This window comes from Pecten maximus, chromosome 3, assembly GCF_902652985.1.
Source record: "Pecten maximus chromosome 3, xPecMax1.1, whole genome shotgun sequence".
NCBI lineage: Eukaryota > Metazoa > Mollusca > Bivalvia > Pectinida > Pectinidae > Pecten > Pecten maximus.
The window spans coordinates 14,981,251-15,007,834 of NC_047017.1; the positions used below are offsets into that span (position 1 = coordinate 14,981,251).

At 36.7% G+C, this 26,584-nt stretch overlaps 1 protein-coding gene across 1 annotated transcript in view; it reads left to right on the plus strand.

The window, feature by feature from the left end:
* LOC117323321 (delta-like protein D) overlaps positions 1-26,584 on the plus strand; it is a 99,268-nt gene that overhangs the window by 20,610 nt on the left and 52,074 nt on the right. The gene's annotated exons all lie outside the window — the stretch shown is intronic.

Below are 26,584 nucleotides of genomic sequence, written 5' to 3' on the forward strand. Positions count from 1 at the left end.
ATATGTAACCATGAACTTTGGTCTCGGTCCTACTTGAAGACTGTCCATCAGACTTAACTGACTGTGACCTCTGTACTGTAGTAGATCCAAGTAATTATACTGACATCTTGGAAGGTTGGTTAAACAAATGATTTAGCCAATACCATCTGACCACAATGATGTTGATTTGCTAACAGCCTTGATCAGTTTGTTGGCAGTTTTCATGATCTTTGTTAAGGTCGTTCACTTCTCGTGACCTTTATAAGGTCATTCACACTAGACAGCTCATGTCAAGGTCATGAGCACCTGAGTACAATAATATATCACATGATATTGGATCCCATCACCACATCCCAGACAAAGACAATGCTTTCCCCATGTAATTCTCGCCCCATTGTCATAAATATTGTCCCCCAGGCTGTCATTAATTGGCACTTTATTGCCAGATATACCTGTTAACTTTTAAATGTCTGCTCATTGAAAATATTGATAATTATTTCCATCATTCCCTCTCAAACTCTCTTTGCCTGCTCCACTCATTGTTTTGGCCAAGTCCATAAGGTCCCAGCAGGGTGGGGCAGCTGTTGTTCTCCCCCTAATGAGAGGCATTAACAGTCCAGGGTTACCGTGACGACTTGTAAAAGGCTAGATTAACCCGTTTCTGTGTATTATCAGTGATGGAGACCGTCATTATTGTTACTTTGGTAGTGATCTGTCCTAAATATGTGGTAACTTTGATGTAAGACGTTGGAAGCCAAACAAGACCCAAGATCCCAGACCCAAGACGAGGCCGATTAATGAGACATTGTTTCTGTCTGGCATACAAAGCATTGACGACGCACTTGTTAAAAATTATATTGACATTGCATCACATTAAAAGGATGTTTTTTCCTAATTAACTTTATAGTGCTGAAACCTTGTCTGTTGATATTGTGATCTGATTTCTCCGTAGCATTTCCTTGCCAACATGATGACATAGTGTCATAGACAGCCTGGCACTAGGTGCGTGTAAACTTATACTACGGCGCAGCTTCCGTCATCTATCCATTCAGCATCAGCATTTACTGTATACACTTCTCTTAAGTGAAATCTTGTCTTGTAGACTTATAAAAGATCCTCCAGGAAGTCGTGTATAATGACAAAAGGTTGACACAGAACAGACGGATGACGGATGCTGACTGTCAAAATATGGTGCCAGACGATCATCATTTCTACGAGAGCATAATATTACTATAACATCATATCAGAGTTATTTCCCTTTTCTAGATATCCGTCTTTGTACTTGATGCTGTAAAAAAAAAAAAAAAGATTATTCCTTTAATGCCAACATCTGTCATCAAGAAAGTGTTGGTATTGGCAATATAGAAATTTGACCTGTCAAGGTTTTTGACAAAAATATGCCTTTTGCATACGTCCGTAAAAAATGATTACCTCAAAATTGTGAAAAACATGTACTTGTATCATAGAATAATGATTTAACTTAATGGTGATCTCTACATAAAGGCCTGGATTGTTGGTACATGATGTGATGGAAATCAATGCAAGTAACCATGTTTCTTCAAATGACCTTTACCCACTCTAAAGGTCACATCTATAGGTCAAAAATGTTTTAGAAAAATAATGACTTCTATAACGTCGATAAAATAACCATTTGCTTTTTCGGAGGATGTGGTTGCTCAGACATGCTTTGTATCATATTATTCATCTTATCTCTGGTAAAAAAAAATAACCTGAAGTGTTGTCATGGTTACAAAGGTTTTGTCATAGACAGATTATGTCATCTATTGGTTGTGGTAGCATGGTTTGTCTAGACAGATTCCTGGTCTGTATCAGTAATTGGAATCTTATTTCTCTGATGCTATAGAAATAAGTTGATATTAAAGAATGTTTGTATTGTACAAATATGGAAATATTTTATTGGAAAGAAAAATTCAACAGCTGACATAAATTTTCTAAAAACCACATGTCAGTCACTTTGAATGACAACTAAATGATTTGTTGAATCAACATAATGTAAAATTAAGTTACTGTAGTACATTATCGGTAATTTTTATGTTTTATTGGCAGTTCACATCAATTACTCTCATGGTTGTATTTTCATTGATCCTTTGTAAAGTTAAAAATTAGTGTACATGTATTTCAAATGGTATGGTTGATGAATGGTTTATTTTCGTATTTATCAGCTCGCCAGGACAAAGTCCAGGGAAGCTATTGCTATATGCGGCATCGGCTTCTGTAGAGAGCTATAGTTTAACGTTTGTATTTAAAAGAGTGTTGTGTCAATACTAACGAGGATACAGCTTAGGTAATTCACATTTGTGTTGCTTATAAGTGACAAGATTAGGTTTGTTTTGTTTAACGTCCTATTAACCGCCAGGGTCATTTAAGGACGTGCCAGGTTTTTGAGGTGGAGGAAAGCCGGAGAAAAACCATCGACCTACGGTCAGTACCTGGCAATTGCCCCACGTAGGTTTCGAACTCGAAACCCAGAGTTGGAGGGCTATAGTTAGACTGGCTCCCTGTCTCTAGAATAGTAAAATTATAAATGAATTTGACCTTTATGATTTTGGTCCCTAGGATATGTCTGATTCTAAGTTTCAAACTAGGGGGAGATAATCTAGTATTAAAATTTAGTGGAGCAGTTCTAACAAAAAACTTAGGGGCTGGTGGCCAGTCTAGGCTATAGTGATAAAGTGTCGCGACACCTTAACCACTCGGCCACCACGGCCCCTACTAACAAGATCTTCCCATCGGTATTACATTTGTGGACCTGTTTACCTTTACCGTTACCTTTGACCTACTTAAAAATCTTATTCTGAATTTCAACCCACTCGGCCAGCAGTGTATTCTTCAGACAACTTGTTTATAATCATTGATTCATCAAAATTTGGCATTATCTTTTATAATATATAAATCACTAAAAGCAATATGATGTTTTGAAATGTACAATCTCGTACATAAGAAATTCTGCAAATTGAAAAAAAATCTCAACTTTATTTTACAACAATTGCAAAACAAATTGTGAGAGGTCTAACAGTGGGAGGAAACTGGAGTACTCCGAGAAAACCCACGTGGTCAGGCAGGTGACCCCATACGTTTTCACATCCAATTTAGGGAATTGAACCCTGGCCCCCTATATGAAAGGCAAATATGTGTTACAACAGTACCACCTGATCACCCATAAAGGAAAATTAAACCCTGTAAAGCCACTTAGCAGCAATACATAAAATGCCTTGCAGAAAAATACTCTGTTCAATACTGATATTTATACCATTAGTATAACTTAAACCTAAAACATCACCCAATCAATTCTCTACTAGTTTTAAATCATATGATGTTTCAACAGGGTGTAAAAATATATACTTATAATCTTTATCAGTAGAACATTTGTATCTAATATAAATGGATACCTAATGCTAGAGAGTGTTTAGGTCAGTAATTAAAAGCTGAAAACAAAATCTCCCTACCAATTATGGCAGACAAAATTTACAGTAACAATTTACATCAATAAAATGTTTTTATCTAATATAAATGGATGCCCGTGATGCTGGAGAGTATTTTGGTCAGTGATTAATAAGAGTTACCTCCCCTCCTCAGTGACCGTTACCAGAGCTGATAATGCTATAATGTGGGTGATAAAGAGATGATGACCAGTGCCTGGAGCCTGATGTGTCAGGTTGATGTGTCCATTAGCTGACCTCCTCAGGCTAATCATTACCACTTGTTACATTGTATTACAGCCCTGCAAAGCCTGCTGGGAGATAAATGAATGGTCACTCAATTTAATTTGGATGATAGGGACCATAAAATACACACTGAATACAGTACTAGTCTAGCTCCAGCTAAAATTGAACACTAAACATGTCATTACAGAGTCACCTTTCATCTGCACCGAATATTCTCAAAATGGATTGTCAATATCAATTTTTTTCTAAATAAATATGAATTACAGATAAATTCTTGAGAAATGAAATTCAAAATTGTATTTTTCAGACATTTGGGTTTAGCATTTCTTAATTAACTGGGATATTTTGGTAGTTTAGACTAAATAAAAACTTGATTTATGTAAAACATTTGGGTGACTCAGAACTGAATGAAATATTACTTGACACAAGTCATCATTATTTAAGATGGGAAAGTTCTGATCTAATTGATAGGCTAAATGTTTACTCTATAATGGGATCTCTGTGGCATGAGGCACAGTAACGTACCTATAGGCTTGCCATTGCTGTAACTTTACATTAAATAACTATATATATACTTCATATCAAAAAATTGTGTAGCAACAAAATTTTCAATACCTTAACAAAAATTCTAATAGATCTTACTTTTAGAACTGATCTAGAATTTGTTTTATTTTTTTAATGATTCTTTTTATTTTCAAACTGGAGTATTGTTCGGTTCTAATATCTTTTTATTTCCTGGCTGTAAGCGTGGCTGTGTCATAAAAAAAAATTAGGGCCTAGTTAGGCAAAGGAGCATTATAAAGATCTTTAACTGTGAAGGTCAATAAAACCTTCAATAATTGTCATTTTGCCCAAACATTACCTCCACCCCCAATATCACTTACACGATTAAAGCAGTTTATACAGAGGGCAGGCAAAGATCGAGCCCAGGAATCCATTGTCATGCTCTGAATAAGGACAATTTGAGAAATTAGGATAATGTATAAAAAAAGGCGGGAAGTTGTGTAAATTTAAGTAATTGGTTGATAATTGACACCATTGTCGTGGTGCTTGGTGTCCTTAATTTATTTGACAGGGAGAAGAGTAGGGGGAGGGGGAGACAACTCCGGGGATGATAAGCCTTACCTTTACATGTATATATAAACAGATTAAGTATGCCATCATTTGCATGTAAATACAAACTGTGCACAAGTTTATAGAGATAACAATACCTGCTGATACACCATGCTGGTGCCGCCGACAAACTCAATATTCACAAACGCACAACACAATTCCGCACCTTTGTTGAATAGACTCTGTTTTTTCACCCGACGGTAAATTTTTTACTGCACAAAGGAATCATCCATTTTTATATTTGTACCACCATATTTGTACAAACAATTTAACAGAGCCTCAATTACAATCAATTATTTGGTCCCAAAGTCCATGCGACCGGGTCTTAATTGACTCTTGATTAAATTAAATGTAATTACAATTATACATAATGATCCCATGGACTTTGGGCCCATATATTAATAATTTCACAGCTAACTTTCTCCTACGACAAAAAAGTCAGTTGCTTATGATAGCTTTCAATTGATCAAGCCATTTCCCACTTATTAAAGACATGGCGTTCCGATTTTTATACAAGATATCGTGATCAAATTCATCTTGCTCATATTAACTTTACATAATGCTAGCCATTTAACCATAAAAGCGTGGAACTCCAGACCAGTATTAATCAAATATCTCCTTAGCGTTGTGTGGCACCAGGTCTTCAGGAAAGCAATATCTTGATCAAGATTTGGTTTGAAACACAGAAGTCAACTTAGCAAGGATTTTAACCAAGATCTATGATGAATTTCTTAAGGATATATATCGAGTAAGAGTTTCAGGATTTTTGCAAGGTAAGTAAGGGATATATCTCATTGATGGACAGACGTTGACCAGAAATGGTTGTTTATCGGTAGTCTGGGTCTAGATACAGGTCATGTTCTCAAATCAATGAAAAGTATTTGACATGGTTTGATCCTATCACTAACATGCTGAGCCAGTCATTCCTGGTAATCCAAACTGGGCTCCAACTTATACTGTACAAATACCCAAAACACTTCTCTACAAAATACACTGATTCAACAGATATTTCAAATTTTGGTTAGACTTATATTTGCACTAGCTGCCCTACCCCTGCCAATGTTAAAAAAAAAAATTCCACAAATCTCTAAAAAGCTTCATTTTGTCATATTTTATATATATATATATCTATACTTTTCAGGTCACCTGATCATGAGTGAAGCTCAGTGACCATTTTTTCAGTCGACTTCGTCCGTTGTTAGTTAACATTTGCACATTTTCCATTTCTTGATGAAATTTTGCAGAACCCTTCCTGGGCCAATTTAGGTGTACCAAAATTGTAAATTACATGGTCCCTACCCTGGGGTGGGGCCAAAAGGGGTCAAATTGACTGATATTTCAAAAATTCTCCTCTTAAAACCAAGATATGGTAGAATCAAATACTCTACATGGATGGGAGGTTCTTCAGGAGCTTTATCAGAATTTCATGGCCCCTGGGTTTCACATTCCTTGGGGAGGGGCTTACCTATAGTTCATGTAGGATTTTTCACAATCTTTAGCATAATTTGTTTCATTTCCATTGGAAAAATGTTCAAATTTTGTCGTCCTGAATTGCACATAAAGGTTCCTGCTGCTCTATCTATTCACATAAAGCTTGATTTTTGGCACATCGATAGCATTTATGGTTGGCTACAAATGAAACAGAAACAGATATTTTCAAAATGTTGGCAGGTTCAAAATTTTCTGTAACCATATTTTTTTTACATAAATATTATTTTTGCATGAAACTGTAACTGCATGGTTATATAGTGAAACCTGGCTGTACTGACCACTGACTTTAATGACCTCCTGTAACTACATGGTTATATAGTGAAACCTGGCTTTACTGACCACTGACCTTAACAACCTCCTGTAACTACATGGTTATATAGTGAAACCTGACTTTACTGACCACTGACCTTAATGACCTGTAACTACATGGTTATATAGCGAAACCTGACTTTACTGACCAATGACCTTAACGACCTCCTGTAACTACATGGTTATAAAGTGAAACCTGACTTTACTGACCACTGACCTTAACGACCTCCTGTAACTACATGGTTATATAGTGAAACCTGGCTTTACTGACCACTGACCTTAATGACCTGTAACTACATGGTTATATAGCGAAACCTGACTTTACTGACCAATGACCTTAACGACCTCCTGTAACTACATGGTTATATAGTGAAACCTGACTTTACTGACCAATGACCTTAACGACATCCTGTAACTACATGGTTTTACAGTGAAACCTGACTTTACTGACCACTGACCTTAACAACATCCTGTGACTCTAGTAACTATAGGACTTCTAGGTTCATATGGAAAAATGAAGAGACATGTCTTCTCAAAAATATGTTGACGATAAAACTGCAAATCTTAAAATTTATATATCACATCAAAAAGAAAGACATCTTAAGCACACATCTAATTTGATTGCCAAATTCTTTGTGCTATTAGTCATGTAATATTGGCTTTTGATGCCAAAGATACCAGTGGGTGGCATTGTTTTTTACCTTGACCTTTTCCGAGACAGGAGAAATAAATTTCATATAGAGCACTGGATTGACGACTTCCTGACAAAATTACACAACATTACGGGACAACGAACATCAGGTTCTAGCTATGTTGTGTTCTACACCTGCTGTCAGTCACAGATCACACCGAGTCTGGAATTCCAAGTAATCTGACCCAGGAAAATCTCAAAAAGAGTTTATCTCTTCACCTGCTGCTCGAATGATTTATGTCAAAATGAACGAAAAAGTTACCTAAAACCCCTGTCATCAAACATATGATATTTTTGTGTTACTAAATTCTGATAGTTTTAATGTTTGTTTTCAAACAGTTTAAGACTTAAACCCCATGCAGACACCTGCAATGAAACATCAGTTTACTTACACAATCTGGAAAATCTAATTTTAAAACTTATTTTAAAAAGACAATTTCAAATAATTTTTTCAATAAAAAAAACCCCTACAAATTCAGTAAATCTTTCTTTCAATATTTAAAAGTGGATTATGTTCTACAAGGAAAATTGATTTGTAAATATTAATTAAAGTCTGTTTAGTAAGTAAGAGATCTAAGTCTGCCTTAGAAAAACCTAAGATGTCTACCTGATTTAAGAATTGATTAAAATAAAATGTAAAAGTCAAGGTCATATGTCGATCACCATTGACCTTGACTGAACACTACTACTGTAGGTCTAGCCAGTGTTTGAATATATACCAGTCGGCTATTGGATTGCTTCAGCATAGTTTCAGTACTACAATGTACAAAGTCGTGTAACTGGCAGCCTGACGTAAAACATTTACATTATTATGGAATGCGTTTCAGAATCAATTTACCTACACTCTGTTTTTTAATTTTTACTCTGAAATCTGAGGCACAGAATCAATAGAGTTTGGAACGCTTTGCCAGTTTAAATCAAAGGGTCTATATATCATTGCCGAGATCAAGTTTAGAACAAAATATCAAAAAACATTTTTATATATAAAATTCTGTAATAAACCAATGTATTTATATCAGCTCATTCAAGTTTCTTTTACAGTCGTATTTAAGTCTCTATTGTTGTGAAATAGAAAGTGAAAAATAATAAGATATGTGTAATATTCAAATATGGTAACATGATTTTGTGAATTTCTGCCAAACAAATCGGGTATTGTTTTATGAAGGTTTAGTCATATGGTTGTCACAGGGTGTGGCGGGTACTGCCGTCTAGGGACATAGAAACACAAAATGACGGAGGCAGAAATTAAGAGAACACTCTCTTTTGTTTCCATTTTTATGTATGATGTAATTGGATGAAGTAATTCATTTTAACGGAAATCAGACATTCTCAGAGCACTGACAAGGCTTGGTCGTTTTTGTGGCCCTGCTTTTCTGGGTATGTATATAGCAGACTGCAGCCATGCAGTCTCTCTGGGAAAGTCACCGAGATGTTTGTGATATTGGGACGTAATAATTTGGTCTGCTCCAACAAATACCATTGGAATATGGAAAAATAATTTAGTAAGTATAGATTTTATTTTCCTACATGCAATATTTTCCAGATACTAAATTATCATTATCTTTGAGTATGTAAAATATTATCTTTTTCATTGTTTTTGGTTGATAGATATGATAGGTATTGTCTGATTCTGTTTTAAGCTGTTTTTGTTGGTTTTGAGTGTTTCTGAGAATCGTTTTATGTCAAATTTGTTGATTCCAAGAGTTTCTGTGAATCTGATGTTTGATTTTTGTTGATTCTGAGTGTCCAGTGTCGGGAATTCTGGTGCTAATCAAATAAATTTCAGTGAATGTTAAAGTACATGTACTTCCTACCTATATGAGGATGCTGACCTTTGACCTTTGATCTCTAAAGGGCTGGCTCATTACTGTATGTAAATTAGCTAGGAAACTGGTCTCTGGACAGTAATACATCAAAGTGGGGCCAAGAGAAGGGAGTGGGAAATTTATAGGGACTTAACATGATCACAGACCTACAGGAACATTGGTATTCATACCTGTAGCCCTCGTCTCGTTAACATGATTTATACACACCTGTGCCGGCCGCCATGGTCAAACGTGCTCTATTACGATTTCAGCATGCATGGTGACATCATATATCAACTTTTGTAACTGAACTCCATTAATCTGACTTAATAAAGATCTCAGAAAACCTTTGAAACCTTGGCCAATTGTAATGTTATGTAAATTGAATCAATTATACACATTCTGTCCGTGGTAATGTATCTTGGGTCCAAATATCAAATAAATCTCACGGATTATTAGACTGCTGTGTAAAATATTCTCATCGGTTCTCCACTTGAACATAAGAAATGCATTTTTGGCTTTAAAAAGATTTCACATAATAAAAAAAATCAATTTTATGATAATACCATTGTATATACATTTATTTTGATACATATGGCAAAATGTTATTAAGGATAGTAAGATGCACATGATAATTTATATTCATATTAATTCTACCATTCTTGTATATGCTATTTCAATATTGTGTCACAATTAATGGTAGCTGTTTCATTTTTATATTTCTTCATTGAATTTGGAAGTGCTGGCTCTAAAATTAGTTTTTCCTCAAATTTTGTCTGGAGGTTATTTCCCTTGTTTCATAACATCATTACAGGTTTTTACCAGTCCATACATATATCTCTTGATATTAAAATGATTGAAATCCAAATATCTGACTAATGTCTTTGCAAAATTTTAGAAATTTTCCTTTTATCCAAGACAACCACTTAAAAGGTTATGGAAAGGGAGAAGAAGAAAAGAAAAAAGAAAAAAATGTACATCTAGAATACAAAAACTAGAAGGATGAAAACAATTGACTACAGAGTCTCAGGGGGGTATATACACAAACAATGGCTTCAGAAGTCAGGCCATAGCTCTGGAACCATTTTAAAGCTGGATGTATGGAGAGGTGTTTCACTGTGTTCCAAGCTATGAAGCTCCTCAGGCACCATCAAACAGATGAGAGACCATTGAAGCCGATTGAAGGCTCGTCCTAAAGAGGTTGATGGCAGAATCAGAGAGGTTTCATCCACTTCATCGCTTAGAAGGGGACAGATACTAGTACTGCTGTCATAGGTAGCATAAACCCAACAGCCAATCAATCCATTGACTCATGCTACCCTCGTTAACCGACAATTATATGATTTTGTTTTATTGCGAAGGATGGGTAATAGAAAAAATTAATGTTGAACATGCGTGCATCAAATGTGTAAGTTTGTCTAATCAACGTTTATAAAGAAAGTATATTGTCGACAATTATAAAGACCCTTGTAGCACAATTTTAGAATCGGTCTTGTTTGTAGGTAGTGTTGCTGACTGAGGAACTGTCTGTAAAATTCTGTTTTTATTATTTCCATATTTTGGGGATTTTCCCCCCAAATATTATGTCTATTTTCATCAAATTGTTGAGTGTGTAGCCATGATGCTATCCATCACATTCTAATTTTACCAGAAAATATTTTTCAAATCCATACTGGTTTCACCAAATATTATCTGTGAGAATAGAACCCATTTCATTGCAATATTGGCCGACACTTCATAAAATCGGGGTTGAACAGCTGGTTTAAGTGCAAAAGTCAGTCCAAACAAATCTTACTCTTCAGATTTGTTTTCCATAATCAGACACTGAACTACTTGAATAGTGAAAGTTTAATTGAATGTTTTTGTTTCGTTTTCCATGCGACACTGTTGGATGGGCGTCTACTTGCAGATCGGACTATTGTTTGTGTTATAGATATGAAAGCTGATTGGCATATTTAAACAATTTTATCTTTAAAGCCATTTGATAAAGTTATGAGAATCAACCCAAAAGTTGTTTCTCGGTGTAGGTTCGTGTGGTGGGGGACTTAGGACCATGGTTTGTGGTCGTGTTCTAGGTTAGTATGTGACCACAGTTTAGGTGTTTGAATATGTCTTAGTGCTTGTTGCAAACTAGAAACATGCTCATTAAAATCAATTATTATGGTTTACTTTTAGACAAAGCCATTCCTCTCTTTGACTGGCATTCCTCGGAACTGTTGGTGGCAATACTTGTCAAATAGGTACTCCTCAAAACCAAACATTGCCTCTATTGTCAAGTCTAAAAGACAAATTCCACTTTCAACAATTTTGTTTGCCATTCATTACCATCCAAATAATTCAATCAATAGTCTTTAGGACATTAATTGTGTCAATTATTCCCCAAAGCTGTTTGCCTGCGTGACCTATTGAGGGAAGTGCAGGCCTCATGTTGGTAGTTCTGTATTGATTGTGGAAAGGTATATTATACACAAAGGTGTCTGATACACTGGACATTGGTCAACTGTAACCTACCTGGTGTGTTTGATACATTGGACAGTGTTCAAATGTAACCTACCAGTATATCTGATACACTGGACAGTGGTCAACTATAACCTACTGATGTCTGATGGACAGTGGTCAAATGTAACCTACTGGACAGTGGTCAAATGTAACATACTGATGTATGATACACTGGACAGTGGTCAAATGTAACCTACTGGTGTATCTGATACACTGGACATTGGTCAAATATAACCTACCAGTATATCTGATACACTGGACAGTGGTCAACTGTAACCTACTGATGTCTGATACACTGGACAGTGGTCAAATGTTACATACTGATGTATGATACACTGGACAGTGGTCAAATGTAACCTACCAGTGTATCTGACACACTGGACAGTGGTCAATTGTAACATGTTGATGTATAATACACTGGACAGTGGTCAAATGTAATGTACAGATATCTGATACACTGGACAGTGGTCAAGTATAACATACAATGTGACTGATACACTGGACAGTGGTCAAGTATAAGCTACCGATGTCTCATACACTGGACAGTGGTCAAGTGTAACCTACTGATATCAGATACACTGACAGTGGTCAAGTGTAACCTACTGATGTCACATACACTGGGCAGTTGTTAAAGGTAACCTATTAATGTCTCATACACTGGGCAGTGGTCAAACTTGACCTAATTGATAATGAGGTGTCCTAGGATAACATGATCCACAATGTATATTAAGGTCTTATGATAAACTACAGACAGTGATATCTTTTTATAGAAGATTTAAACTCCATGGAAAAACTGGTACATGTATAAAGGGTGTCTGTAAACTCATGAAATGTTATCTTTTAGAAATTAAGTAAATAAAGGGAAATCATGAAACTAATGTCAGGATAGTCATTAGAGTCAATGTCAAATACTCACACAGACAATGTCAAATACTCACACAGACAATGTAACATACTCACACAGACAATGTCACATACTCACACAGACAATGTCACATACTCACACAGACAATGTCACATACTCACACAGACAATGTCACATACTCACTCTGACAATGTCACATACTCACACAGACAATGTCACATACTCACACAGACAATGTCACATACTCACTCTGACAATGTCACATACTCACACAGACAATGTCACATACTCACACAGACAATGTCACATACTCACTCTGACAATGTCACATACTCACTCTGACAATGTCACATACTCACTCTGACAATGTCACATACTCACGCAGACAATGTAACATACTCACACAGACAATGTAACATACTCACACAGACAATGTCACATGCTCACTCTGACAATGTCACATGCTCACTCTGACAATGTCACATACTCACACAAACAATGTCACATACTCACACAGACAATGTCAAATACTCACACAGACAATGTCACATACTCACACAGACAATGTCACATACTCACACAGACAATGTCACATACTCACTCTGACAATGTCACATACTCACACAGACAATGTAACATGCTCACTCTGACAATGTGACATGCTCACACTGACAATGTCACATGCTCACTCTGACAATGTCACATACTCACTCTGACAATGTCACATACTCACAAAGACAATGTCACATACTCACACAGACAATGTCACATACTCACTCTGACAATGTCACATACTCACTCTGACAATGTCACATACTCACACAGACAATGTCACATACGCACACAGACAGTGTCACATACTCACTCTGACAATGTCACATACTCACTCTGACAATGTCACATACTCACACAGACAATGTCACATACTCACCCAGACAATGTCACATACTCACACAGACAATGTCACATACTCACACAGACAATGTCACATACTCACTCTGACAATGTCACATACTCACACAGACAATGTCACATACTCACCCAGACAATGTCACATACTCACAAAGACAATGTCACATACTCACAAAGACAATGTCACATACTCACACAGACAATGTCACATACTCACACAGACAATGTCACATACTCACAGACAATGTCACATACTCACTCTGACAATGTCACATACTCACACAGACAATGTCACATACTCACACAGACAATGTCACATACTCACACAGACAATGTCACATACTCACACAGACAATGTCACATACTCACACAGACAATGTCACATACTCACATAGACAATGTCACATACTCACTCTGACAATGTCACATACTCACACAGACAATGTCACATACTCACACAGACAATGTCACATACTCACTCTGACAATGTCACATACTCACTCAGACAATGTCACATACTCACAGACAATGTCACATACTCACACAGACAATGTCACATACTCAATCTGACAATGTCACATACTCACACAGACAATGTCACATACTCACACAGACAATGTCACATACTCACACAGACAATGTCACATACTCACACAGACAATGTCACATACTCACACAGACAATGTCACATACTCACACAGACAATGTCACATACTCACACAGACAATGTCACATACTCACACAGACAATGTCACATGCTCACTCTGACAATGTCACATACTCACAAAGACAATGTCACATACTCACACAGACAATGTCACATACTCACACAGACAATGTAACATACTCACACAGACAATGTCACATACTCACTCTGACAATGTCACATACTCACTCTGACAATGTCACATACTCACACAGACAATGCCACATACGCACACAGACAGTGTCACATACTCACTCTGACAATGTCACATACTCACTCTGACAATGTCACATACTCACACAGACAATGTCACATACTCAATCTGACAATGTCACATACTCACACAGACAATGTCACATACTCACCCAGACAATGTCACATACTCACACAGACAATGTCACATACTCACACAGACAATGTCACATACTCACACAGACAATGTCACATACTCACACAGACAATGTCACATACTCACATAGACAATGTCACATACTCACACAGAGTGTCACATACTCACTCTGACAATGTCACATACTCACATAGACAATGTCACATACTCACACAGAGTGTCACATACTCACTCTGACAATGTCACATACTCACACAGACAATGTCACATACTCACACAGACAATGTCACATACTCACTCTGACAATGTCACATACTCACACAGACAATGTCACATACTCACACAGACAATGTCACATACTCACTCTGACAATGTCACATACTCACTCTGACAATGTCACATACTCACTCTGACAATGTCACATACTCACGCAGACAATGTAACATACTCACACAGACAATGTAACATACTCACACAGACAATGTCACATGCTCACTCTGACAATGTCACATACTCACACAGACAATGTCACATACTCACACAGACAATGTCAAATACTCACACAGACAATGTCACATACTCACACAGACAATGTCACATACTCACACAGACAATGTCACATACTCACTCTGACAATGTCACATACTCACACAGACAATGTAACATGCTCACTCTGACAATGTCACATACTCACACAGACAATGTCACATACTCACACAGACAATGTCACATACTTACACAGACAATGTCACATACTCACTCTGACAATGTCACATACTTACACAGACAATGTCACATACTCACACAGACAATGTCATATACTCACTCTGACAATGTCACATGCTCACTCTGACAATGGCACATACTCACACAGACAATGTCACATACTCACACAGACAATGTCACATACTCACACAGACAATGTAACATGCTCTCTCTGACAATGTGACATGCTCTCTGTGACAATGTGAAATGCTCTCCATGAGAATGATATTGTTCCACCATGCTCAATATTTAATATAATGCCAGAAAGTATATCAAGTCTGAGTGTCGATTGAATCGTATATCCAGACAAAGAATGAAAAAAATGCCTACAATCATATAAATATATATTGCAGTGAAATAAAAAAAATCAGAGAATAAATGCCAACTGGTGGCCGACTTTTATCAGAATAACAAATATACATTTTTAGAAACACTGTCTGCAATGGCAGTGCACAACTGGGCATATCTCCCTCCTTTTTTTCATCATATACTATTCTCTTCTTCAACCTTGACTTTTATAAGTTTCTTTTTACACCTCATTGTTACTGTATACTGTTATATCACTGTTATGTATTATTCATTAAAAAATAAAAGCAATTGCATTAAGCCTGTAAGGTAAATGAACTCCGGGAGGAGAAACTATTGTCTTTCCTGGCAGATGATATTCCATTCATTTATGAGGACAGCATTGTGTAGAAAAGTGCTGAGTAAGCCTGTTATGTTTTTATTCGATCAGACACTATCAATGTTTAAAACACAAGAGCATTATTTATCCGATGATGATCGAGTCACCAAAGGGATTAGCTATTGGTCCATACATACTTATGTACATGTACGTACGCAAATGACATCCATGCTCTTCCAACTTCATTAATGATCCAGCTGTCCTCAAACTTAATATACTAAAAACCATCCCCTCTTGCACAAGTTTCTGTTTCAGGTACACATATGGGTTTAAAAATGAGGTCACTGTTACTATAAATAAATTTTTGACATTTTTGTGGAACTTTATACATTTTCTCACAACTATGATCTCTTGACTGAATTTGCATTTCAATGTCCTGAAATACAAATTGAGGTCACTCTTACTATAAATATAGATTTTTGTTGTCCTCGCTCTGCTAACCTTGTTAATTAACTGATACTTCTGTCACTTCAAACTCTTACAGCTATCATCTCGTGTTATGATATTTAGCGTTTTTTTTTCCTTAGCTGCTGTGGTTGTGATTTGACAATTCTTTCCATCTTTTGTTGCGTTTTTGTCATTGTTGAATACGGAGAGGATTCATATTGCTTGAGATACCTTGTTTTCATATTTTTCAGTACAGAAACAGGATGATATATAATCCAAATGTAAATGTCCAAAATTGTCTAAAATATTGTGGCAGGTTTTATATACTTGTACAAACAGGAATACAGTCAAATTTCATCAGCTTTATGAGTGATTAAGGTGTCCCGACACTTTATCACTAGCCCTCCACCTCTGGGTTGCAAGTTCGAAACCTACGTGGGGTATTTGCCAGGTACTGACCTTAGGCCGGTGGTTTTTCTCCGGGTACCCCAGTTTTCCTCCACCTCCAAAACCTGGCACATCCTTAAATGACCCTGGCTGTTGATAGGATATTAAACAAAATAAACCATAAACCAATTTAGCTCAGTTGGAGGAACAGAGGACTGGCAAGCTGGCTGGGTCACAGGTTCGATTTCCTGTGTAGGCACACTACCAACTCTCCTGTTACAGTGTATTGAAATGTCTCTCATCATTAGAGTAAGGAAACAACATCACCTAAATGTTTACTTCTTACAATGATCTAATGTTTATATAGAAAAGTTGGAAAAGCATTAAAATGATACTGATCCTAATACAGTTCTAGGAATACAGGGTTTGGTTTTTTTAAGTTGTTTAATAGGAAATAGCAATGGAAATGCAAATATGATTTAATAAAAACTCAAAAACTGCAATAAAGTAAAAAAAAAAAAAAAAAAAGTCTTTCATCCATTTAAAGAGTCTATCTGTGTTTGATGGTTCCTTAAGAATTATTTATGTTGTTGAGACTTTGAAGCATTGAACCATGTTCTGAAGGAATTGGGGAGGATTCAGGTGAGGAGGGGAAAGGATGCTATCTGATTTCCCACTGGTTAATGGTATATATCGATAAGTCTTGTACAATATAAATGCCATTGAACTGTTAAAATTGTAAGAGATTGATATTGGAGTTATTTTCTGTGACTGATAGCAGTTTATTGATAGGCTAGAGACGAAACTACGATACCACTGTATCAGTTAAACTGAGGGAGGTTGTAATTTAAAAATTACGGTTAAATCGTACTTGGCAACATCAGTGATTGTAAAAGCATGTATAAAATCTAAAAATATTGCCTATATTTAATGGAATTTGAAATATATAAAATGTTCCTGAAGTTTGCCTATCAGTCTGTTTATCTGTTGAAGATATTACAAGTAATGACTATTTCTTTGATAAGAAGGGCGGGGAGACGAATCTACCGAAAATAAACTGCATAAAAAGAAATTAAATTTTAAACAGAAAAGGCTTTACGGATGTCAGATTGTTGTTATCATTTCCTGTTTTAGCTTACATGATCTTTATCTATCAAATTAAAAATCGGGACGGACAAGGTCACATGGCAAGGTCATGTGACCAGGAGTCCGGTAGACAATGGCAGGCATCAGACTTGATAACTCAGGCTTCCATCAATTACTAATGTGGAAATGCTTTTCCCCTTGACTGGCTACCAATTGAGTTAAATTGTGACTAAATTCTTAAACGTGATTTCGGCTTGTGTATTGTTCACTTATACAATTGAAACAAAGACTAGCAAAGACGTGGTCATGCGCGCACTTCGTAACCCACTAGTTTTCAATGGCGTACCTGTATCATGTATATCGACAAGGATTCTAAATAACCAAATATTTGTCAGGCTGTGTGCAGGTGATAAGATAAAACAACTATATTGCATACAAAAACCTGTTGTTTATCGCAAACGACAGACATAAAATGTATATACGCAGGCTAACTGCAAATTTTTAGTTAACAAAATTCTTCAGAATCCCCTGAGATTTACAAACTTGGAACAAACACATTCAGAAACTACATTTGCACAGCTATGCTCGTCATTGCTTATCAAGGGAAATGGGTTGGAGAAAAAGTGAAAAACCAATAATTCTCTTATGCAATTTGCACCCTATCGATATTCTAGTTAAAAAGTCACTCAATGAAATTTGTTTCACATTTGATATAAGTGAAATTTGATTAGAAGGGCCCAGCAAGATAATATAATACAGTGCCTGGCAACTTTGTCTCCCAGTAAGGTAAACGGTTACAATCGATAAGCATAGTGGAAACCGCGATCAATGGCCGACACCATATATAATTCAACATGTTCTATTCTCTCACGATCTTGAAGAAAGTACTGAAAGAATTTTTTTTATTTCCAATTCTTTGTTTTAAAATTTATTCATGCGAAGAATTAATTGTGCCTTTCTAGCATTTTTCTGTTTAATAAAAAATCCTGAATTGCATTTTCATCATTTATGTGGGACCAATTTCACGATGAGGGATAGGTTTTGCAAGAGATGATAAGGAGATATTGAACATTCAACAGCAGCCCTCTTTCTGCTTGAGTTTGAAAGGGAAAGCCTAATTGAGAGCTCCAATGGGCTCCATTAATAAGTCATGGAATTGTCACAACTTGGTAGCATCGCCTTATTCAATATTAATGGTGACAAGTAGGGTCCCTGGGAATCGTGGGAACCAGGTCCATATCCCTTAAAACACTCAGCACACTGGCTACTATAAACTGTTGATAAAGATTTAACAAATAGCATTTTTAATATTTTGCCATAAAACAAATAAGAAAATACTTTCATTCATGATTTTTCCTGTGAACACAGGGTGTTGGATTAGACAGGTTTTTTTGGAGACTTAATGATATGCTGCAGTTCCCTTATAGCTACCTTATAATTGCTTTTTTCTTAATATGCAATTTCATTTGAATATGATAAAGAATATCTAATCCAGCTGTCAAGGTTGATCTAATTAAAATGTTTATAAGGGAATTTTCATTCAGATATTCATGAAAGATTCACAAATTCCTTATAATGAACATTTGGTAATTTTTATTTTTCAAATCATTTCTTCCATGGTTTTGTATAGAATCCAAATATATAAAGAATAAATTATCAATTTGTTTATTATTGATTTCATTCTTTTAATATTTGTGATGAAACAACATATTTCTGGTTCTGAAAATCCATTTAAGATGTCCATTTCTATTTACATGGGATGCGGTTCCCATAACATCACTAGAGAGGTAACGGCGATCATATCCCTACCTTGTAAATAAAAATATATATTAGTACTATACCCAGTGCTTAAATTAAATTATTGTGTTGCTTTACCATCTAATGACGACTCATGTACAGTAATCAACTCAGTTTTAAGGAAAAGGGAAAAAAAACATGTTAGGTAAGTCAAAATAGAACTTGAAAACAAAAATCTCTGGTTTAGATCAAAAGCTAAAAACTGGAGATTTCCAAATTTATCAAAATACACTGGAAGCTTCAGTTTAGAGCTTCAGATTTAACCAGAATGTAAAAAGAGTTTCATATGAAGTTGATTAAATTTCTCACAAAGGTGTTATTTCAGCTTGGTAGATATATTCTAAAATCAGTGAACATTTATTTTTACATTAATCTCATGTGAAATGGAAACACATGTAAAATCTTACCCCCATATCATGCCAAAATGTCTGAAGATTTACTGGAGAGTTCAAGGCTTCTAATAATGTGTAAAATTGGTATCGTTTTTTTGTTTTATTTTTTTTTTATTCTTATTTCAATCAATTTTCCGACCTCGGCTATAAATTCCGTAATCCTTATTTCTCACGGTACATAAGCTGACACTTTAATTAGACGTTGTAAGAAAAACACTGCATGTCATCAAATCGTAATGAGCTGTGCAGTTTCTCAAGAGAATAGTCTTCAGATTGAAATTTGAGTGAAAAGTGAAGCTGTTGTATTATTTGTACGAGTTATAGAGCTATAATTAGCTGTTGTAATCTGTATTTGCCGTAGGTGTGCTGTAAGGTAAGACAATAGCCCCGTTCTGGCACCTGAGGATCACACCCCGCCATATCTCCAGACATAAATACAGATAAAACACTTCATTTTATCTTCGTCTACATATTCTATAATGTAGGCAAAACATCCCCCACCCCTCTTTCGTCTAAAACAAAAACTGATAAAAAAAAATGTGTATCAAGTTGTCAGTTGATACCTTTGCTGTGATAATCACGGGGGTAGTTTATGGAGAAGCTGGAGGAATATTTGTAATATTTGACAAAAACATGTGTCAGATCTTGTTTCTCTGTAATCCGCTGTACTCCCCACGGAGCCTGTGTACAAGGTGATCCCTACCAATCCCTGTAGTGTGATTCTCCCCGTTACCAAGCCTTGCCAACAGTCACACCTCTAGCTGGCGAAGAGTTCCCCTCTCACCTGTGTGTACCCTGTACTGGTGGTCCTTGATTACCTGGCTGCACCCCCATAACCCTCTCATCAACCACTCCCATCGTTTCCATCCTATGGTATGGATATGAAAACAGTTTAGTGATGCTACACACTATAAATATATGAACAGGGCAATGCCAGGATTCAAATCTAGGAATCTTGATGGACATTCGAACAATTGATAATGAAGTGTGACACCCTAAGTGAGCATTGGCCCCATGTCCATTATTCACCTTCTTCAATTATCTACCCTGAATTCTCAACACCCAAGTTCAGCATTCTCTAACCAAATGCTTTCAGGCCAGACCGGGATTTGACCTCAGAACCTCCAAACTCTTGAGAAGCCACCTGGCCCCATTGATAGTTGATGACTGTGTGTGTTGTGGTGCCCTCTAGTTGCAGTTGATGGCAGTTGGTATTGTAGTGCCCTCTAGTGGCAGTGATGACTGTGTGTGTTGTGGTGCCCTCTAGTTGCAGTTGATGGCAGTTGGTATTGTGGTGCCCTCTAGTGGAAGTTGATGTTAGTGTATATTGTGGTGCCCTCTAGTGACAGTTGATGATGGTGTGTAATGTGATGACCACTAGTGGCAGTTGATGGCAGTTTGTATTGTGGTGCCCTCTAGTGGCAGTTGATGGCAGTTTGTATTATGGTGCCCTCTAGTGGCAGTTGATGGCAGTTTGTATTATGGTGCCCTCTAGTGGCAGTTGATGGCAGTTTGTATTATGGTGCCCCTAGTGGCAGTTGATGGCAGTTTGTATTGTGGTGCCCTCTAGTGGCAGTTGATGGCAGTTTGTATTGTGGTGCCCTCTAGTGGCAGTTGATTGCAGTTTGTATTATGGTGCCCTCTAGTGGTAGTTGATGGCAGTATTTATTGCAGTGACCCCTAGTGGCAGTTGATGACAGTATGTATTGTGATGACCACTAGTGGCAGTTAATGATGGTGTGTATTGTGGTGCCCTCTGGTGGTAGTTGATGGCAGTATTTATTGCTGTGACCCCTAGTGGCAGTTGAGATGGCAGTATTTATTGCGATGACTCCTAGTGGTAGTTGATGACAATATTTATTGAGAAGACCGCTAGTGGTTGTTGATGGCAGTTGGTATTGTGGTGCCCTCTAGTGGCAGTTGATGATGGTGTATATTGTGGTGCCCTCTAGTGGCAGTTGATGGCAGTTTGTATTGTGGTGCCCTCTAGTGGCAGTTAATGATGGTGTGTATTGTGGTGCCATCTAGTGGCAGTTGATGGCAGTTGAAGGCAGTTTGTATTGTGGTGCCCTCTAGTTGCAGTTGATGTCAGTTTGTATTGTGGTGCCCTCTAGTGGTACTTGATGGCAGCTGGTGAAATGAAGGCTCCCTCTAGCAGAATTAACAAAATCGGATTACATTGCACAATTGCATATACAAATGTCTACTTTTTTTTCTTTCTTAATATTTACTTAAATCCCTGTTTCCCATCCCTACCACCCTCGTTACTCAAATCCTCTTTTGTTTTCCCTTCAGTACTGTAAACAAAGCCACAAGTCATCTTTTTCTATCTGATCTTCTTACACTTTGGTTTTCCGGCTAATTCATCAAAACAGCTAGGTATTACTGAGAAGACAGGCGGGGGATGTTATTTTTACACCCCCATTTTTCAATCCTGTGTTACATGCGAAGTCAGTTTGATTTATCAACTTTCTCCTCTAAAATGACAAAATCTTCTTAAATCTCAGATAAAATTCTCTGTGTTGATTTACTGGTACTTACTGTTACATCTACCCAGTAAAGGAGATTGACCAGTGACATTAACAACCTACATTACTTATAAACTGGAGCCTATTCATGATCCATGCCTTTTGTGCATAAAAAAAATGTTTAATTAATTTTTAGGATAGTAGGAGGGGAGACAAAAAGATTATAAAAAGAAGAAAACACAAAAATAAAATTTGAGATATTTGTGTAATGTTTAGATAAATTTAGCCTCTGTTTTTTGTAAAAACAAATTTGATCAAAATTTACTTATTTACATGTAAATTGAGAATTATAACCTGGTTTATCCTGTTAAAAGTCCAGCTATGGAACAATTTAACTCAAAAACTTTTATCCAGAGTTGGGGATGGGCTTACTACAAGAAAATGAAATAACATTTGTATCATTTTAATACAGTTTAAAATGTAATATTTTGCCTCAGTATTTTTTTTTTAAATCACTTGCATGCTTCAGGTCTGTTTTGTGGAATCAGTTAAATGTTTTGACTTAATTTTTATATTAACTTTTAGAAATCCTGAGGCCCAAAACCAGACATTAGGGTTCAGATATGAAAATATTAAAACCAGTAGACATAAAATATGAATATTTCATAAATCAAGATGCAAATTTCAACATTAAATTGGAAAATCCATGATGTGTTCAATAATAACGCATTCCTATTGTAAATAGCAACTGAAACCCATCCCCTGCTACTCTCACTAACTCCTATATTGATCTATTTGTTGGACTGGAGAGAAAATTGTTGAAGTGAAACAAACAGTTATAAATTTTTAAAATTTAGTTTGAATTGCGTGTGAATTTTTTACCTTATCAGAGCTTCCATCTTTAGGTCTGATTGAGATTTACTGTCTAAGTGATGTAGAGGTCTGACGGTAGACATTGTGATTCGTGTCTGCTACACAACAATGGGGATGATAAACTATCGCCAATAAATTCAATCTTACGGACATGTTCATTGACACACTTCCTTAAAAAACATGGCTTGGAAATGTACACAACAGCCAACACTGAGAGGAGAGTTCCGTCTTCAATCATTCATGAATCCGTGCAGGGAGTTGAATTGAGGAAATGGCTCTCTATGAATTTCAGTGTTCTACTGTTAGTTTAGTGGGAGGGGGGCGGGGGGGAGGACATTTGGGTTTAACAATATCATATCTTGAAATCAGTAGTTATATGAATAAAAGACTTCTCACATTTTATCATATCATAAGAATTTTATTTAAGCCTCCCTATAATGACACTTCTTTATAATGACCACATGACATATGTTGGTGCAGCATAATGGTAAATGCCCTCACATGCATTGAAACCATTAGATCTGTGAATTAAGAAAATAAATCTTCAAATATATCATTTAATGATAAACCACAACTAGCCTAAGCCTCTCTATAATGACACCTCTTTATAATGACCACTTTGGGTGGAGGGGGTGGGGATAATAGCATTTGTATTGATAATTGTAAATAGAAATCATTAGCTCTCTGGATAAAAATACCAAGTCTCCTCTCAATGTTTATATATCAAAGTCACTTTATATAACCTTTCTATAATGACACCTCTTTATAATGACCACTTTGGGTGGAGGGGGTGGGGATAATATCATTTGTATTGATAATTGTAAATTGAAATCACTAGTTCTCTGATTAAAAATACTGTGTCTCCTCCCAATGTTTATATATCAAAGTCACTTTATATAACCTCTCTATAATGACACCTCTTTATAATGACCACTTGGGGTGGAGGGAATGGGGACAATAGCATTTGTATTGATAATTGTAAATCAAAATCATTAGTTCTCTGGATAAAAATACCGAGTCTACCCCCAATGTTTATATATCAAAGTCACTTTATATAACCTCTCTATAATGACACCTCTGATATTTGACATCAACCCCTCTATAACAACATCTTCTTATACCGACTATTGTTTTATCTTGAAGACACTTTGTTGATGTTTCTGTCCACAAATAATCCATGTTTCTCTCAAAAATAGCTATTATGAGTTATTCCCTAGAGTACATCGTTATAATAATTGAATTAATTTCCATATACTTTTATTCTGTTTCTTGGTGAATTATTGATATGGTGATTGGGAGGGCATGGTATGAAGTGTTTATATAATGGTTATTTTCTGAGTCAACAAGGTGCCTATTGTTTACTGCGACACAATGCCCACCAATAGCACTTATTAATAAAGTCCTATTATTCACAGATTCAGTTGACTTAATCATGAACTCATGAATGAATTATTTTAAAGGTAATTTGTGCCTGGTTTTATAACCTCGATCTGTCTAGCTCGGGTCCTGTTTAGAGGTCGCGCTGGGAGATCGAGGTCAAACTCTATGGTATGATGGAGAGATAGACATATCCCTAGTATAGAACTGTTGATTGGTCCGAGATATTTTTTAGGCCTAAGTAGGGTTCCTGTGACCTTTCTGTACGCCTTTGTGTTGGATAAACGGGAGAAACGAATGTGAAAACCAGTCTGATTTGTTTGGACGGGCTGATGAGCTGCTCTTGGTTTTGTTGTTTTTTTGTCAGGCATTATCAGATTGGATGGTTTTATACTCAGTAGTAATAAAATAAGAGATCCACACTGATATAATAAAACAGCACCCAGCGAAATCAATCACACAACAGTTTTCTATATCCGCTGTACCAATGATACAATGCGCTCTATGATACAAACACCTGATCGACATGATTTACACGCAGGGTCAGCGACACTGAAAGTGTATCACTCGATACCAATGTCTGATGTCACCAGGGTGTGGCATCCATTACACTGCAGTGCTGATGTTGTGTTGTCGCAACAAAAGGGATTGTGGGTAAGAGGCTGTTAAATGGACAGATTTGATAATGTTCTGTATAAGGCATCCAAGGTCAAGGATAGTCTTGGTCTGGTCACTCAACAATATTTCTATACTTAATATGGCAGTCTTGATATTTTATGAGTCTGAACACAGTGTGTGTCCCAAACTGAACACAATGTGTCTCCTCCATAGGATTATCCTAGATTGGACACTATATGTCCCAGATTGGACACTATATGTCCCAGATTGGACACTATATGTCCCAGATTGGACTCTATATGTCCCAGATTGGAAACTATATGTCCCAGATTGGACACTATATGTCCCAGATTGGACACTATATGTACCAGATTGGACACTATATGTCCCATGTTGGACACTATATGTCCCAGATTGGACACTATATGTCCCTTATTGGACACTATATGTTCCAGATTGGACACTATATGTCCCAGATTGTGGCCAATGTTGGACACTATATCATATCCCATGTTGGACATTATGTCCTATATTCAATGCTTTATGTCCAAGATCAAACATTATATGGACTAGATTGGATGGCATGTGTCCCAGATCTAACACTATATACACTGTGTACTAGATTTGACACTATAATTGCCCAACACTATGTGTCCCAAAGTGGACAATATATATTGGATACTACAAATGTATTATCCAAAACCACATCCTTTATGTCCCAACTTGAACTCTGTAGTTGGAGAAGTGGACACATCATATTCCAGTTTGGATCTCCCAAGGACACGTCCTTCCCCACCGGACACCTCCTTCCCCACCGGACACCTCCTTCCCCACCGGACACTACCTCAACACTGACGGACAACAGCCCTAGTTATCAACTTCCTGTCTTAGTGAGACCTAAATAGCCTCAGTAGCAAAGACATTTCCCAAACTTTGACATCGTTTATATCCTCCTTATCAGTAGACCTGCCTTGTGTTTGTCTACAGGCCTCTTTCATCTCTCTGAGTAGAGTTTGGCTCTCCCGATCCATTACATAAACCCTAGTGTAAAAACAACAACCTGTTCCCTGATCAGGCCAGCCCAGCTAGAGTTCACTGGTCCCTGGAACTCTCCCAGTGGCAGCAGCGGGAGGAGCGATAGACAGACAGTTAGACAGACAGTTAGACATATACACCAGATAGACAGACAGATATAAGGGTAGGGAGGAGGCCTGGGGACACAGACTCAAAGAGGGAATCGTGGGGAGGCATTTATGTTATAGACAGATAGATAGCCTGAGATATACTGGAGAAGTATAAAAAAAATGCTTTAGGTCGATCTATGATGGACAGAATGAGGAAATA